At 38.5% G+C, this 5,286-nt stretch overlaps 1 non-coding gene across 1 annotated transcript; it reads right to left on the reverse strand.

The window, feature by feature from the left end:
• Window positions 1-2,177: 2,177 nt before the first annotated feature.
• LOC115831105 lies at window positions 2,178-2,284 on the reverse strand. The gene has a single exon (XR_004026639.1). It is a non-coding gene; the product is annotated as a U6 spliceosomal RNA (small nuclear RNA).
• Between the last annotated feature and the right edge of the window lie 3,002 nt (window positions 2,285-5,286).

Below are 5,286 nucleotides of genomic sequence, written 5' to 3' on the forward strand. Positions count from 1 at the left end.
TCTTATATTTAAATTATATATGTACATAAACAAATCAGAAAAAAATAAAAACAAAAGCAAAACTTATTTATTCTGCCTTTCTCTCCACATGCTAAAAATGGAGAGAAAATAATAGGTCAATAATTCTCAAACTTTTTGTTGTGAAGGATCAATTCTCTAAATATGTCATGGGTAACACTTTTAAAAATAAACTAAAATTGAATTATTGGGAAAGTACAATAAAAGACAAACTATCAACCCCATTTTCAAATTATCAGATTTAATAGGCATAAAATTTATGTCATATTGCAAATGAAGTTCCTAAATGGTTCTTCTCAATTTCTTTTGCCAACGAGCAACCTTCAGTTCTCAGTTTGACACTTGATAGCAACCACACTTTCAGTAGCCTGGAGTGATCATTGTCTTTCTGTCCTCTGTATTAGAGAGACTCATAAGAATAGAGAAAAAATTACTAAAGGAAATATTTTTTGACTAAATAAAATGGTAAAATCATCTGTACATAAAATCATTCGAACTTTGATGGCAGAAAATAATGTGGAAAAATATCAGTCTCAAATATTGTGAAAAGTTAAATACTACATAATAATTTATAAAGAGTTTATGCAAAAAGAGAAGTGAACATAACAGTTAATTGAACAAAGAAGCATGCAAACCAGAAAAGCCAATGATGTAATTTCCAGTCTGAGTCCAAGTCTGAAGACAGGAAAAGAACAGTGTTTCAGTATGAAGCACAGGGAGTCTTCTCTACCCTCAGGAGGACTTTTTGTTGTATTCAGGCCACTAATTGATTGGATGGCACCCATCCATATTAGAGAGGGCCATCTCTTTACTCAGCCTACCAATTAAAATGTAACTCTCAACCAGGAAACCTCTATAGACACACCCAGAATAATATTTAACCAATTATCTTGGCATCCTGTGGCCTGCTCAAATTGACACATAAAATTAACGATTCTATTTATAGTAGTACAATAGAATGAGGAAGATATCTGAACTGATATGGAGTGAGTTGCAGAATGTATTGTTAAATGATATAAACAAAGTTCAAAAATATAGAATGATGTTACCTTTTGTATAAGAAATTAGGAAAAAGGAAATGTGTGTGTGTATGTGTATATATATATGTTCAATTGTGCACAAATAAATACTGGAGAGACAAATTTGAGATTGGTGGGTAAAAATGAAGTGGGTGGGTGAAAATGGAGTGGAAGGGTTTGATGTGATTATTTGAGTAGTTCTGACTTTAGAATCATGTTAATGTTCCACATGCCCTAAAATTAAATCAATCTGTATGAAAGGTGCACTCAATGGAATATAACACAAACAACTGAACTTAAATGTATTTTAAATGAATTACACTCTTTGTGGGGATTGGCAATATTAACCCAGGTAACTTTAGAATGTACTATTTTGACACTATACTATAAGGCTAAAGACAAAAGAATCATAAAGAATTGTAAATACTTAGGAGATTTGTTTTTTACATTGCTATGTGAGGATTAGCAATTTTAAATATATTTGTATTCTTGGACTGGACAAATTAATAAATACATTGTGGGTAAAAAAAAAAAGAAGCATGCATACACTATAAGATAGAAATTGATAATAGAAGTAGAAAATATGTCATTTCCATGAAAGAGAAGAAAATAAAAATTACAATAAAACTTAAGATATAACTTTTGCTGAAAAATTATTTAAAAATTTTTCTAATAATTTCTAAATTATTTTCAACACAAAGACTTGTGTTGTTAAATAAAACTGTTTAAAAAAACTGTCTAAAGCAAAATAGTAGCAATGTATTGTGTATTTATACCATATATACAAGTAAAACATAAAATGACAATAGCACAAAAATACCAGGGAAAAATGTGGAATATACTGTTCTACTGGTTTATATTACATGTGAGATGCATATTATTTGAATATAGACCATTATTAATTAGAGATGTGCACTATAAATCCTAAGGCAACCATTAAAAGAATTAAAGCAATTCAGTGTTTTCTTAATATTCTTTGATTACGTTTCAATAATAAAATTACTCTCTAAATGTTTGGAAATAAATTGATGATCAAATGCCTACTTTTTCTCAGATACTTTCTGCCTTTGTGTTTTGCTTATTTTAATAAACCTCTGAGCTGTCTGTTCCTCATATAACGACTTCCAATTGATATGCATATAAAATATGGGACGCTTCATGAATTTGTGTGTCATCCTTGTGCAGGGGCCATGCTTATCTTCTCTATATCGTTCCAATTTTAGTATACATGCTGCTGAAGCGAACACACCTATTTGTTAATCCTAAAAATTCAACAACATATGCACAACACTCTACATTTCTGAAGTATGATGGTACCCAAAACACTATGACTAAAAGTGAGTTGTATACCATAAGGGTTAAGAGCTTGGGTGTTGAAGTGGGGTGCGGTGGCTCATGCCTATAATCCCAGCACTTTGGGAGGCTGAGGCAGGCAGATCACGAGGTCAGGAGTTCGAGACCAGTCTGGCCAACATAGTGAAACCCCGTCTCTACTAAAAATACAAAAAATTAGCTGGGTGTGGTGGTGTGTGCTTGTAATCCCAGCTACTCGGGAGGCTGAGGTGGGAGAATCACGTGAACCCAGGAGGTGGAGGTTGCAGTGAGCTGAGATAGTGCCACTGCAGTTCAGCCTGGGCAACAGGATGAGACTCCATCTCAAAAAAAAAAAAAAAAAAAGAAACGAGCTTGGGCACTGAAAGTGAACCATCAGGGGCAAAGTTCCATCTTTAGCACATACTACCTCAAGCAATTCAATCTTCTGTGCTCCTCTTTTTCCATCTGTAGCACAGTGATGATACAGTTTGGATATTTTCCCTTCTAAATCTCACATAGAATTATAATCCCTAATGTTGGAGGTGGGGCATGGTGGGAGGTGATTGAATCATGGGGGCAGATCCCACATGGCTTGGTGCTGTCCTTGCAATAGTGAGTGAATTCTCGAGAGATCTGGTTGTTTGCAAGTGGGTGGACCTTCTCCACAACTGTTGCTCTTGCTTTTGCCATGTGATGTGCCTGCTCCCCCTTTGCCTTCTGCTATGAGTAAAAGCTCCCTGAGGCCTCTCAGGAAGCCAAGCAGATACCAGCATCATTCTTCCCTGATAGCTTGCAGAACCATGAGCCAATTGAATTTTTTTTCTTTATAAATTACCTAGTCTTAGGTATTCCTTTATGGCAATGCAAGTACAGCCTAACATAGAAAATTTGTGCTGAGGAGTGGGGTCTTGCTATAAAAATACCTGAAAATGTGAAAGCAGCTTTGGAACTGGGTAACAGGCAGAGGTTGGAAGAGTTTGGAGGGCTCAGAAGAAGACAGGAAGATGAAAATTTGGAACTTCTTAAAGACTGGTTAAATGGTTGTGACCAAAATGCTGATCTGATGGTGCAACGGACAGTGAAGTTCAGGCTGACAAGGTCTCAGACAGAAATGAGAAATATATTGGGAATTGGAGCAAAGATTACTCATATTATGCCTTAGCAAAGAACTTGGCTGCATTGTGTTCATGCCTTAGTGATCTGTGGAAGTTTGAACTTAAGACTGATAATTTAGTGTACCCACTAGAAGAAGTTGCTAAGCAGAAAAGCTTTTCAGAGGTGACCTGGCTGCTCACAACTTACACACAGATGTGGGAGTTAAGAAATGACTTAAAGTTGGGAGTTATATTTAAAGGGGAAGCAGAGCATAAAAATTTGGAAAATTTTCAGCCCAGCTATGTGGTAGAAAAGGAAAGCCCATTTTCAGGGGAAGAATCTAAGAGGAGCAACCAGTTGGTAGAGAAATTAGCATAAATAAAAGGGAGCCAGGAGCTGATAGCCAAGACAATGGGAAAAAGGTCTTGAAGGCATTTCAAAGATCTCTGAGGGAACTCCTCCCATCCCAGAGCCAGAGACCCAGGAAGACTGAATCGTTTTGTGGGCCTGGCCCAGGGCCCTTATGCCCTGTGCAGCTCCAGGACGCTGCTCCCCAAAATCCCAGCTCTCTGGCACTAGCTCTGGCTCAGAGGAGCTGAGGTATAGCTCAGGCTACCACTCCAGAGGCTGTGAGCTGTAAGCCCTGGTGGCTTCCATGTGGTGTTAAGCCTATGGGTTCACAAAGTTCAAGAGTGAAGGAGGCTTGGCATTCTCCAGCTAGATTTCAGAGTATGTATGAGAAAGCCTGGGTACACAGGCAGAAGCCTGCTGCAGGAGTAGAGCCCTCATGGAGAACCTCTACTAAGGCAGTGCTGAGGGGAAATGTGGGGTTGGAGGCCCTGCACAGATTCCCTATGGTACACTGCCTAGTGGAGCTGTGAGGAAGGGGCCAAAGTTTTCCAGACCCCAGAATGGTATCACCAGCAGCTTGCACTCTGTACCTGGAAAAGCCACAGGCATTGCATTCCAATCTGTGACAGCAACTGCAAAGCCTGAACCCTGAAAAGCCACAGAGGCAGAGCTGCCCAAGGGAGCCCACCTCTTGCACCAGTGTGTCCTGAATGTGGGATGTGAAGTCGAATGAGATTATTTTGGAGCTTTAAGATTTAATGACTTCTCCGCTGGGTTTTGAACTTCCATGGGCCCTGTAGCCCTTTCTTTTGGCCAATTTATCCCTGTTGGAATTGGAATATTTACCTGATGCTTGTACCCTCATTATATGTTGGAAATAAATAACTTGTTTTGTTTTTATAGCCTCATATATAGAAATAATTCACCTCCAGATAGGACTTTGAACTTGAGTTAGTGTTAGAATGAATTAAGACTTCAGGGGATTACTGGCAGGGGATGATTGTATTTTGCAATGTGAAAAAGACATGAAATTTGAGGTGAGGTAGAATGATATAGTTTGCCTCCTCTAAATCTCATGTTGAAATGTAATCCTCAAGGTGGAGCTTGGTGGGAGGTGTTTGGGTCATGGGGGTGGATCCCTAATGGCTTGGTGCTTTCCTTGAGATGATGAGTTCTTGACAGATCTGGTTATTTAAAAGTGTGGCACTTCCCCTTTGCTCTCTCTTGCTCCTGTTTTTGCCATGTGACGAGCCTGCTTCCCTTGTGCTTTCCCCCTGAGTAAAAGCTCCCTGAGGCCTTCCCAGAAGCCAAGCAGCTGCTGGTGCCATGCTTCCTGTACAGCCTGCAGAACGATGAGCCAATTAAATCTCTTTGCTTTATAAATTACACAGTCTTAGGTATTCCTTTTAGCAACTCAATAATGGCCTAACACAAGTGATAATTACAATTCTTATTTCATAGGCTTATTGTGAGGATGAAAGGGTAAACA

This window comes from Nomascus leucogenys, chromosome 17, assembly GCF_006542625.1.
Source record: "Nomascus leucogenys isolate Asia chromosome 17, Asia_NLE_v1, whole genome shotgun sequence".
In the NCBI taxonomy this organism is placed as follows: Eukaryota; Metazoa; Chordata; class Mammalia; order Primates; family Hylobatidae; genus Nomascus; species Nomascus leucogenys.